We start from the raw sequence: 12,980 nt of genomic DNA on the forward strand, positions 1-12,980 counted from the left end.
TGAACTGGCTTTCTCAACTCAGCACAACTTCCTTGAGGCTCATGCGAGTCGCTGCATGTGCCAGTGGGCCCCTCCTCTTCGTGGCTCAGTAGTATTCCACTGCCTGGAGTCACCGCCACGTAACCATCACCCACTGGAAGAGTCTGAGTAGGTTCCAGCTGTTGGCTATCATGACTGAAAAACTGCTGTGAATATCTGTGTGCACATCCTGACGATAACTCCTCACTTCTCTGGGATAAATGCCCAAGAATTCAAGCGCTGAGTCCTATCGTAAAGTCATTTTTAGTCTGGGAAGGAGCTGCCAAGCTCTTTCCAGCAGAGCTGCACCATTTTACGTTCCTGCCAGCAACGTGCGAGCCATCCAGAGACTCTGCAGCCTTGTCAGCACTTGGTGTTATCGCCATGTCTCACTTTAGCCATTCTGATAGGTGTGTAGTGATATCTCAGTTTTTGTTTTAAATAATCCCTGACCGCAATCGAACCTGAGACCTTCAGTCCGCAGGCAGACTCTGAGCGCTGGGCCAAGCAGGGCGATCGCTCACGGTTTTAATGTGCATTTCTTTGCTGCCCAATGATGTCAGACACCTTTTCATGGGCTTATTTGCCACCTGTATGTCCTGTTCAGTCAAATGTCTGTCTTTTGTTCACTTGCTAATAGGACTTTTATTATTATTACTATTATTATTGAGCTTTGAGAGTTCTTTATGTAGTCTAGATACAAGGACTTTGTTGGAAATGTGGTTTGGAAATATTTTTTCCCAACCTATAGCTTGTCTTTCCATTCTTTCAACAGGCTTTTTCCCAGAGAAAAGGCCGTTAATTTTAATGAGTTCCAATATATCGATTTTTCCTCCCATGCACTGCATTTCTGGTGTCAAGTCTAAAGGGAGAGCTCTTAGCCCAGTTCTCAGTCCTGGCGATTTTCTCTTATGTTCTTTTCTAGACAGTCTGTAGTTTTACATTTAAGTCTGTCTCTCATTTTAAGACATCGAGTAGACAAGGGAAACCTCTCTTTTTCAGGGAGAACAGTTTTGAAGCCAAGATGCGACTCGAGCTTGTGAGAGCTGAGTTCTAGTTTAGTTGAGACAGTCCTGTTGAACGCGGCTGCCCTTTTCTGGTGACGTTTTAAAAACCTGAAGCAGTCATTTCAAAACAATGAGTCATTTTATCACCCTGTGAGCGTTTACCACAGCCTGAATGCAATATTAGACGACTCGGATAAATCACCGCACACAGAGGCTTCTCACGGCCTCGGCAGAGATCATGAAACAGTTTTGAGGAAAGAGCACAGAAGGGTCCATACTTTTCTCCAAGCTCACCCTCAGTGTATTTCCAAATTGCGAAGGACACTCCTTTTGTCCCACCCTTTGAAAATATGATTTCACAGCAGGCCAGCATTTTATCATTTTACAGCTGACAACAATGACGTCCCCTTGGAGGCACATGTGCTAAGGAGCCCACCTCCTTCCACTTCAGTAAATTCAAACATCTCGTTGGTGTTGTGCGCATTTTGAAGAAACTAAAAACTGACCAGAAACTTGTATTATGAGAACCTCAATGTCGCAGGTACACCAACCATGATCCCTTTCAAGGGCATCTTGTACGAGGTGCGCCTTTTTGAAACTTTCATGGAAATCTTCATTCAGATCAAGTTGACTGAGCCCCGGCTGCTGTGGCCCAGTTTGTTGGGCATCGCCCAGTGGACCGAAAGGTCGCCGGTTCGATTCCCGGTCTGGGCCCAGGCCCAGGTTGCAGGCTCGAACCCTGGCATGGGGCATGCAGGAGGCAGCCGATCAAATCCATGTTTCTCTCTCTCCCTCTCGTTTCCTCTCCCTAAAAAAACTCTTTAAAATAAATAAATAAAATCAAGATGATTTAAAATGTCAGTTCCTAATCAAAATACCGAATAGCTGGGCAGAATGTGTTTGCTGCCACGATCTATCTGAGGCATCGCTGAACAGACAGCAGGGTGGCTGATAAGATGGCACAGTCAGCTCTGCGTCATGGGGACAGCACATCTAACACCCAGGTTTCCCCGCCTGCCCACAGGGCACTTCACGGCAGCCTCCGGCTCAGGAAATGCAACTTGACTGAGGTTCATAGAGCAGCAGGGGAACGAAACTGTGATGCATCCAGGTGGCAATGCCAAGGTCAGTCCAGGGAAGCTGGCTTCCCCTGGGCCTGGGTGTCTTTTTAGGGATGAAAAACCTCTTGATCCATTTAGAAATTCCATTGAGGCCTATCTCAGCCCAAAGCAGCGAGACTCGGTCTCCCTACGAGCTTCCCCACCGCCTTTTCCAGTTCTAACCTCTGATCTGTATGTTATGTATCATGCTCTATTTTGGTCATTGACCTCCCCGAATCAGGTGTATGCATCTTTTTAAAAAATATGTTTTTATTGATTTCAGAGAGAAACGGGGAGAGGGAGAGAGAGAGAAACATCAATGGTGAGAGTCATTGATCGGCTGCCTCCTGCGCGCCCCCTGCTGGGGATCCAGGAGCCTGCACCCCGGGCCTGTGCCCTGACCAGGACTCGAACCGCGACCTCCTGGTTCATGGGTCAACTCTCAACCACTGAGCAGCACCGGCCTGGCAGTTGTATGCATCTTGTACCTGTCATTTAAGTGTCCCAGCCAAATAGCCTTCTTTTCCAGGGAGGTCTGGGCCAGGCTGGCATTGCTATTCTAACAGTTTTCATTTCCATTATCTGAATTCTTAGAAAACATGATCAGAATCCTCACAATGTTAACATTTGAACTCTCTTGGTACAGAGCGCAATCAGGAACCACAGACCACGCCAAAGGTGGATTCTTCACGCTCATGGTGACAACGCCCTTAAGCACACACGGACATCTCCTTGCTGGGAGTGACGCAATGACGGATGATACATTTTTGTGGCCTGTGAATCATACATGCCATCAGCGGTCGGGGTGAAAACAGCGACAGTGACTGCAGAGATAATGACCTGAGCAGGGCCCATTCCACGCTAACTCGACAAGGCTCTCAGTCCCTGATTGCGGGGGGTGGGGCGACCTTATGGGTTTTGTTCCCCCTCCCCCCAACCTTCAGGACCCATCCCCAGAAGCCAGGGCTTTTTGTGTCTCAGGGAGTGGCTTCCGGGGACAGGCTTGTCAGTGCTCGAATCAGGACACTCCCAGGCAAAGGTCAGCGTGTCACCTTAGTGATCGACCGTCCCGGAGCACCTGCAGGATCGGATGGCCCCTCTCGCCGGCTCCGGCTGGACATTTCCCCGGCTGTGTTCACTGAGAAGGATCAGGGAGAGATGCTTTCGAGACAGATAAACGGCCCTGTCTCCTCTCCCCCTTTCTCTGCCATGTCCCCACTTTGTTCTCAGCTCAGAAATTAAAAACTACGGCCCTGGCTGATGTGGCTCAGTGGTTAGAGCGCTGGCCTGGGAACCGAAGGGTCTCGGGTTCGATTCCCAATCTAGGGCAGGTACCTGGGTTGCAGGTTCGATCCCCACCCCCAGTGGGGATGCAAAACAGGATTAACAAAGAAAGAAAACAGAAGAGCCCACAAAGGGGGAATGTGGCTGCCTAAGGTTGCTGAGAGGCGGGGCAAGCCGGGCAGGCTCCCCACTGGCCTGGAGGGCTGCATCTTTTTTTTTTTAATCATCACTGGATGATATTCTGTCCATGATATTCTTTTCAGAGAGGGAGGGAGGGAGGGAGGGAGGGGGAGGGAGAGGGGGAGAGGGAGGGAGAAAGAAACATCGATGTGGCAGACACACCAATTGGTTGCCTTCTACATGCACCCCACATGGGGCTAAGCCTGCAACCGAGGTACATGCCCTTGGCTGGAATTGAACCCAGGACCCTTCAGTCTGCGGGCTGATGCTCTAACCACTGAGACAACCGGCCAGGGCTGGAGGGCTGGATCTTAACCTTGATGGTCAGGCGCTGAGCCCAGCATCCCCATGGGGTCTGGGCCAGGCTGAGGTTGAGTCTGGCTAGTTCAAGACAAAAAGCTGACCAAGCAGAAGGGTGGGATGGGGGATATTTCAGCCAAAATATTTCACCCACCGCAAATAATTTATACTTGTGTACAAACTATCTGCTGATGGGACAGGATCCTGAACTACTCATTAAAACGGGACCCACCCTCCGGGAGGTATACTTTGCAACACTTAGTTACCATTTAATTGGAGTTACGGTATAAGCAAAATATAAAATGGTTGCATTTCTGTGTATGCTGTAATTTTACTTTCTGGCTAATTCCAGCTTGCTCTGCGTGCAGTGAGTCTGACCGAGCGATGTTCTGTCCTGGGTGAGCTATGAGGTCCTGACCCGTCTCTCAACTTTCCAGCCACAAGTAGCAGGACCAGTGAAACCTCGAGATTTTTAAAAAGTCAAAACACAGCCCTTGTCCTTCACGGATTTTCAAGGCCTGTGAGCCAGTGGGAAAGCGGTATTTGTCACTGAGAAATACAATCGTGAGCATAATTTAAGATATGATTGAGCATCAAATTGGAATTTGTGGTCTCTTATAATATTTTTTGGTTTTGTTTTTTGTTAATCCTTCCGTGAGGATGTTTTTCCATTGCTTTTCAGAGAGAGTGGAGGGGGGTGGGGGAGAGAGAGAGAGAGAGAGAGAGAGAAACATCGATGCGAGAGAAACATCGGTCGGCTGCCCTGCATGTGGCCTGACCTGGAATCGAACCAGCGACCTCTGGGTTCCTGGGTCGACGCTCAACCAACTGAGACCCAGGGGCCGGGCTTCAACCAGTTTTTAATGTTTTCCTAAGGTCTTACAACGGAACATGAGCATTTCCACAGGTATTTATCGCCCGTCCTATATCTCACTAAAGTGACACTAGCTATAGGAACATTAAACACACAGGGACAGAGGCAATATTGGTCGGGATGCGCCTCCTTTCTCTCCGTCTCCCCTGAACTTTAAACAGATCCTGGGATCTATCCACAGATGGATTTTCCAGCAAAGTCTAACTGGTCTTGCCTGAAATTCCAGAAGGACAGGAGCCCCAGAGACAGTAGAGGAAACCCAGAAACCGACTGGGACTCTGATATATCTGTAAGGAGGTGACAATCCAGGCAGGTGACAAGCACACAAACGTAAAGAGGGAAACTAAAATAAAGACAAAGCACTACATTTGCATGGTAGGCTTCAAGAAAAAAGTACAATAACTGAAGACATTTTTTTTTTTATTTTAAGAAAACCATACTACATTAGCACAGTTTCCTTTCTTTTTAGATACTTTAAAATATTTTTTTATTGATTTCAGAGAGAGGAAGGGGGAGGGAGAGAGAGAGAAACATCAATGATGAGAGTCATTGATCGGATGCCTCCCGCACGCCCCCTGCTGGGGATCCAGGAGCCCACAACCCGGGCCTGTGCCCTGACCGGGCATCGAACCCTGACCTCCTGGTTCATGGGTTGGACCCTCAACCACTGAGCCACACCGGCCGGGCCGAAGATAACTTTTCATTGCTACAGGCAGCCGTGTGGAGCGTGGCCGAGCGCATTTAGGAGGCTTTTGGTCAATAAGAGTTTGTGCTCACATTTGCTGACTTGATCTCGGAGCCCCGATGGAACGAAACACGGGTCAGGTAAACCCGGATGAAAGGGGGCGAGGAGACACAGAGGGAGTAAGAAAACCAGTCCCTTCGCTCAGTCCTGATAAATGTTAAAAAGATAAATTGGAACCATGGCGATTTAAAGAGCCAGGTTCACGAACGTCAGGCCTAGAAAAAGGTATGAGGAGGGGAGAGCAGGGCTGGGGTCACAGAAGAGCATCCGAAAACATATAAATGCCTTATTCAAATAAATGCTTTTTGGAGAAATTAGTAAATATTTTTTAGGTCTTCCTGTGTGCAGAGCCACATGCTATGAAATGCTCCGTGTATTACAGTTGAGTGACACAGGTCTGAACAGCACGAGTCCATTTAAATGCAGATTTTCTCCAACACACAGACAGTGGTTCTCTGCAGCCCCGGATTTCACATCTGCAGCCTCAGTCAATTGTGGATCAAAACCAGGATTTTCAACCCACCATTGGGAACCCACAAATGCATTGATCTACGCCGCTCTCTAGAAGTGACTTGAGCATCTGAAAATTTTGGTATCTGCAGGGTGTCCTGCGGATATCGAGGGACTGTAGTTAAATCTGGGGAGAGTCAAAGTTACCTGTGGATTTTCAACTGCGCAGGGGGCCAGCGAGCCGGCCCTCATGCTGTTCAATGGCCAACTGTAATTATCTATTGCTACATAAGACGATGCAGTGACTTAAGGCAGTGACCTTATGATTTCACACGGTTGGTAAAGGGCAGGGATCCAGGAGCAGCTGAGCTGAGTGGCTCTGGCTCCAGGGCTCTCAGAAGTCGCAGTCAAGACGCTGGCCAGGGCTGCTCATCCGAAGGCTCGACAGGGCTGGCGGGTTCCCTAGGAAAGGGGCTCACTCGAGTGGCTGTCACCCGCAGGCCTCAGCTGCTCACCCTAAGGGCGGTTCCCCAGGGCCACCTGAGAGCCCTCAGGCCTTGAGAGACTCCACTGCGATCTGTAAAATGTTACCACTGAGGAAACTGGACAAGCTATACAAGGGATCTCTCTGTACGGATTCTTACAATGAAAAGGCATTCTTAGTATGCAAAATTACAATAAAAATTTTAATTATACAGGGTGGGGCAAAAGTAGGTTTACAGTTGTGAGTATGCAAAACACAGTTTATTCTTTATTTTTATTGAATGTATTGGGGTGAGAGTGGTTAATAAAATTATATAGGTTTCAGGTGTAAATCCTATAGCACATCATCTGTATATTGTACTATATGTTCAACACCCAAAGTCAAGTCTCCTTCCGTCACCATTTGGCTCCCCCATACCCTCTTCTACCTGCCCCACCCCCGTTCCCTCTGGTTATCACCACACTGTGGCCTGTGCAGAGTTAATTCCTGTATTGTTATTTATTAATTATTGTATTATTTTCCATAAGAACTGTAAACCTACTTTTACCCCACCCTGTATATAAAGGTCAGATAAAGAGAAATATATACTTTAAAGGGGCTCTATTTTTTCCCCCCACCAGCTTCATATTTAACACAATGGCTGGGCCATAAAAGCTGAATCAGAGGAACCAATACCCCGTGGTGACTTATCCACATACCAAAACTAAAATAAACACCAGTACCTCCTAAAAAAATAAATAAATAAAAAATCAAAGCTCCATAAGATGTACTTTCACAAGAGGACTGAAGGCGCTTGTTTTCCAGATCATGAAAGCGATTTCCTCATATCAAAGCCCAAACCTTCTGGAAGCACAGCCTCTGAGAAAGACTTGCACAGTGTTACTCTGTGTGACGGGATCAGGAAACGACAGGGTGTTCTTTTCATGAGAGAGACACACAACTCAGCGAAAGAGCAACAGTGCACCTGCGCTTCCAGCAGATGGTCGCTGCGCCCTCACTACTTCACCACTAGGTCCCCTGAATCATGCATAAGGAATCTGATCTGTCCCAGGGCTCCGCTCCGTTTATAACACCCGGGGAAATGGCAAGACCATTCTCCTGCTCCGCTGTTTGCAAAGCAAAGCAAACAATTGCTTGGAACCTATTGCCAAACTCTAAGTCCATGTGCAAGATATAATGTTCTTCCTAGAGAGAAAATACAGAAATACAAAAGATTTGCCCAGCTGGCGTGGCTCAGTGGTTGAGCACTGACCCAGGATCCAGGAGACCAGGGTTCGATTCCCCGTCAGGGCACAGGCCCGGGTTGTGGGCTCGATCAATGACTCTCTCATCATTGATGTTTCTGTCTCTCTCTCCCTCTCCCTTCCTCTCTCTGAAATCAATAAAAATGTTTATTTAAAAAAAAAGAGATACAAAAAATTTATATACAAGTATCAAAAAGGTATAAACGGGAAAGCACACTGGCAACTGTAGGTGGCTCCTGCAGAAGTATGAAGAGTGGCCCCCAACAAGGTATGTCCACATGCTAATCCCCAACACCTGTGAATGGGACCTTATTTGGAAAAAGGGTCCTTCCAGATATAAGTTCAGGATTCTGAGATGAGAAGGGCATCCTAGATTATCCCAGCGGGCCCTAAGTCCAATGACAAGTGTCCTTGAAAGAGTGAGGCAGAGGGAGGGCTGACAGGGACAGGACAGAAGGGCTGGAGAAGATATAGGCAAAGATTGGAGAGAGAAGGCCACTAGCCAAGGAATGCGGGGGCAGCCACCAAACCCGCAAGAGACAGGGATGGACTCCGCCCCTAGGTCCCCCAGAGCGAGGGCAGCCCTGCCAGAGGCTGGACTTCTGGCCTCCAAACTTGTGGGAATTTGTTACAGCAGCCACAGGAAACCGATACACTCCCTTTACACAGGAATACAACCCACACACCTGCCAATCAAAGCAAAGCATGAAAACCACTCTCCTCTAAATTCACGCTGAAACAGGTCTCAGGACACTAGCTATCCAGAATCGAGCTTATGTAACCACAAGCCCCGCCCCCCAAACTAATTTTGAAACCGGAACAAATAAGAAACAACCAAACAGAAAGATACCGAGCAGAGGGGAAAAACCAAAACTTTGAAGCAATTATTTTTTTTAAATGTATCTTTATTGATTTCAGAGAGAGGAAGGGAGAGAGGGACAGAGAAACATCAATGGTGAGTGACTGATGGGCTGCCGCCCGCACGCCCCCTGCTGGGGATCGAGGAGCCTGCACCCCGGGCCTGTGCCCTGACTGGGGATCGAACCACGAGCTCCTGGATCCTACGTCGATGCTCAGCCGCTGAGCCACACTGGCCGGGTGAAGCATTTAATTTTTAATTGTTTTCAAAGGGAAATCACCAAAAAATCAAATAAGTAATTCCTTTCATTAATAATGAGGCTAACATGGATGAGTATGGCTTAAACTGCTATCTTTACTAGATACCAGAAATACTAGTTTAAAATATAATAAACACTGCATTTACAAAAGTATGAAAATATGAAACCCAGTACCGAGGAAAAATTTAAACCAACTATGCATGGACCTATATGCGAACAAAGAAACAAAAGATATTTTATTCAGTATTATCTATTAAATTTACTTATTCAAGAAGACGTGTATAAGTGGGCCATGCCTCATTCACTGGGTAAAAGACTAAATACTATAAGATACAAGTTAGTTTTAGGTTTGTTGACAGGTTTGACAACATTTTTTTTCTGTTGTTTATTAATGTTTTCCCCCCATTTTCTATGTTTTCGAACTTATTAGATATTGAGGATATTAATCCCTTTTCTGCCTTATTTACTGCAAATATTTTCTCAGCTCATTTGTCTTTTTTAGTATTAAAAATTTCATATTGTAAGATTCAGCAATTTTGGGGGGACTTATTCTATGGCATTTAAAAGTCTTTCTCTGCCCCCCCAGTCCCTCCACCATTGCCTCCAGATCCGGTCACTTTTCTCTTCTGTGTTCTTATTTGTTGCTTAATTTTTAACATTTTCTTGAAACAGGCCAAGAAAGCCTGAATAAATCTAATTAAAATGGGAATTAATGAATTTAATATCGAATGTCGATATGAAAAAATTGAGAACTTTTTAAAAATTGTAAGTTCATGAACACTTCCAAGATGTTTCACTGTTCATAATCAGTCATCTTCTGGTGACTGCCAATGACAAAGATTTTATGTGTAAATAGTCTATATATAATGACACAGTGCTTTCAACAGTTATCTTTTTAATATTTTCTGCTCTCAGAGACTTTTGAAGCTTGAAATAAATTTAGAAGCTGGAAAGTCCAAGGGAAAAAGGAAGCAGAGGTTAAATGACTCACCCAAAGTCTTGGTGGGAACGACAAGACTGGAAACCAGCATCCTTTGACTTCGGTGGTTTGTCACATTTTAAAAATTTTATTTATTTTAGAGAGAGGTAGTGACAGGGAGGGAGAGAGAGAGACAGAAACATCTATTTGCTGCTCCACTTATTTATGTACCGCGGTTGAGTCTTGCATGTGCCCTCATCGGGGACCGAACCCGCAACCTTTCAGGGTATGGGAAGTCGCTCCAACCAACTGAGCCAGTCCTGCTGGGCAAGATTTTTTTTTAATCTGTTGATTTTTTTTCTATAGGTTTTTTAAGATTTATTTTTCAATTATACTTGACATACGACATTATGTCAGTTTCAGGTGCACAACACAGTGATTAGACCTTCACAGGCCTTGGGAGGCCATCAGCGGGTGGGTCCAGCACCCACCTGGCACCACACCGAGCTATTACCATACCATCGACTGTACTCCCTGGGCTGTCCCTTCCGTCCCCGCGACAATTTTTATAACTGGCAATTTGGACTGTTAGATTTCTTTAAGATAAGAATGAAAAATGGTGTCATTTATCCAAAGCCCTACCATTAAGATCAGCTCTAACAACATATCCAAAAGGAATATCAGTTGCTACCATCACAATCTTGTTGATGGGTCTATGCGGACCATCTAAATTAGAAAGCGAACAGTTTTGTCTCTATGTTGAGAATGAAATGAACTTTATGGTTGATTTTAATTTTTACATTTACGTTCAACGATTTTATGTCTCAACAAGGGAATATCTTAGCGGGGCAAGATCAGTTACAAGCACTATTCCAGGGATATTCTGGCCACCAACCGAATGAAGCTTCAGGCACGTGTCTTGCAGGTAGACCGCTCCCTGCAGAGAGAGGTCTCAGGTCCCACCACTGAAGGAGGTCATGATCCTACACCCACATCCAAGTCCTAGCTCTATGGCCAGCCCCAGATGTTACCATATCCTACGCTCTGACCTCAGGGTGGATGCTCCTTTCTCTCACTGTCCCTGGGAGTCCTGGTCACCTGCTTCAGTGCCATGTACCCCCTTCCTTCCTGCCTCATGTCACCTGGCCTCTTTCATTCATTTACCATAACGTTTTCAAGGCTCATCCATGTTGAAGCATGTACTTCATTCCTTTCTAGGGCTGAAGAATATTCTACTGTATGGACGTACCACAACTTGTGTACCCATTCATCAGGTGACGGGCATTGGGGTTATTAAAAATAATGAAATAATGAAATAATGCTGCTCTGAACACTTATGTACAAGTTTTTATGCGGACATGCTTTCAATTTTCTTATGTATATACGCCTAGGCCTGAAATTGCTGGGTCATATGATAATCCCACGTTTAACATTTTAGGGAACTGCAAACTATTTTTACCCACAGCAGCTGTGCCATTTTACATTCAATGTCTCCACTTTCCAGTCAACGCGTGTTTCTGTTGCTCCTGAAAATCCCCATCCTAGTGGGTGTGGAGTGGTATCTCACTGTGGTTTTGACCTGCATTTCCCTGGTAACTAATGATGTGAAGCTCTTCTCACATGTCTACTGGCCACTGCAATGTCTCTGCAGAAGTGTCTATTCAAGTCCTTTGCTATTTTTAACGGGTTTCTTTTATCTGTTTACTTGTAAGAGCTCTTTATATATTGTGGATACTAGGCCCTTAGTAGATATATGATTTGCGAGTATTTTCTCCCACTTTGGGGGTGGTCTTTTCGCTTTATTAATGGCATTCTTTAAAGCACAAAAGCCTATCATTTATGAGGTTCGATTTATCTACTGTTTTCTTTTGTCATTTGTGCTTCTGGTGTCATATCTACGGAACTGTTGCTTATTCCAGGGTCATGAAGACTTACTCTTGTGTTTTCTTGGAAGCACTTTATAGTTTTCATTCTCAGGTTCGGCTCTACAATCCGCGTTGAGTTCATTGCTGGATGGGTGGAGCTGGAATCCGACTTTGTTCCTCTGCATGTGGAGACCAGTTGTCCCAGCACCATTTGTTGCACTGCAAGTAATTCTTATGTGCACGAGTTAAGAACCACCGAATTCTAGTCTAACACCTCCAACATTTTCATTTTATAGAGAAGAAATTTTAGCCCGGTCGGCGTGGCTCAGTGATTGAGCATCAACCTGTGAACCAGGAGGTTGCGGTTCGATTCTCGGTCAGGGCACAGGCCCAGGTTGCAGGCTCGATCCCCAGCAGGGGGAGTGCAGGAGGCAGCCGATCAATGACTCTCATCATTGATGTTTCTCTCTTTCTCCCTCTCCCTTCTTCTCTCTGAAATCAATAGACATATTAAACACAGAGACACAAAGAAACTCAGTCACTAACATTAAAAAAAAAAGGGGGGGAAGAAATGTTAGGCCCAGAGGTAATAAGCTAAAATTACTCTGCCTTTGGAGTAAAGGAAGTCACTGAAAAAGAGAAAACTTGGGTCCTACTTTGTAAAATTTCTAAATCTAGTGAGGGCGGCAAATATTACAATACAGGCTCCCTTCTGTCCGGACCGTTACCCATAACCTCTCTTCAGTTGCAGTTACCACGGGCCCCAGGACCAGGTTCGATTCCACAGGGCTCCCGTCCAAACAAGAGAAGCAGAAAGAGCAGAGGGAGGGACCTGAAATCTGACCCCTAACGGTTTCGCGATCATTTCTGTGGTTTTGGCACTGGGTCCTTGAGGTCCTGCCTGTCCTATCACTCCCCCCACCTTTCTTATCAGTGAGCTACGCAAGCTGCTTTCCCGCCTACAAATCCTTCCTTCTTGGCACCTCCTCTCTTTGCCTTACTGGGTACTGAGCCGTAAACACCTGCATGCTGTTTATTGATCCTTTTAACTTTTTGTTTTATAAACACCTACATTTTGTTTGTAAATCTCTTTTCTAGAATAAAATATATATGTATTATAACAGGCAAACAGTAAGGTAAACTCAGGAGGCTTAAAATAACTGAATTTTCTCTTCTCCGGGGGGCCCTTCCAACTCTGTGGCGAGAAGGCGCAGGAAACTGAAGGCTCCTGCGAGCCAAGATCTTCAGAAATGGCTGGAGTTGGAGTCCGCATGTGAATTTAGCAGGATAAGCAATATGTAACAAGACCAGGAAACTATTCATGGACAAGATTAAGTGGCTGTCTTTCCTGGTTCTGGCTTCGCAAATCAACACCAGCCCCTTGGCCAGGAT

General features: G+C 45.8%; 1 pseudogene; it reads left to right on the forward strand.

The window, feature by feature from the left end:
• Positions 1-1,577: 1,577 nt before the first annotated feature.
• Positions 1,578-12,980, forward strand: part of LOC107527969 (small ribosomal subunit protein eS4, X isoform-like) — a 31,395-nt pseudogene continuing 19,992 nt past the window's right edge.

The sequence above is a fragment of the Miniopterus natalensis genome, chromosome 22, assembly GCF_054644295.1.
Source record: "Miniopterus natalensis isolate mMinNat1 chromosome 22, mMinNat1.hap1, whole genome shotgun sequence".
In the NCBI taxonomy this organism is placed as follows: Eukaryota; Metazoa; Chordata; class Mammalia; order Chiroptera; family Miniopteridae; genus Miniopterus; species Miniopterus natalensis.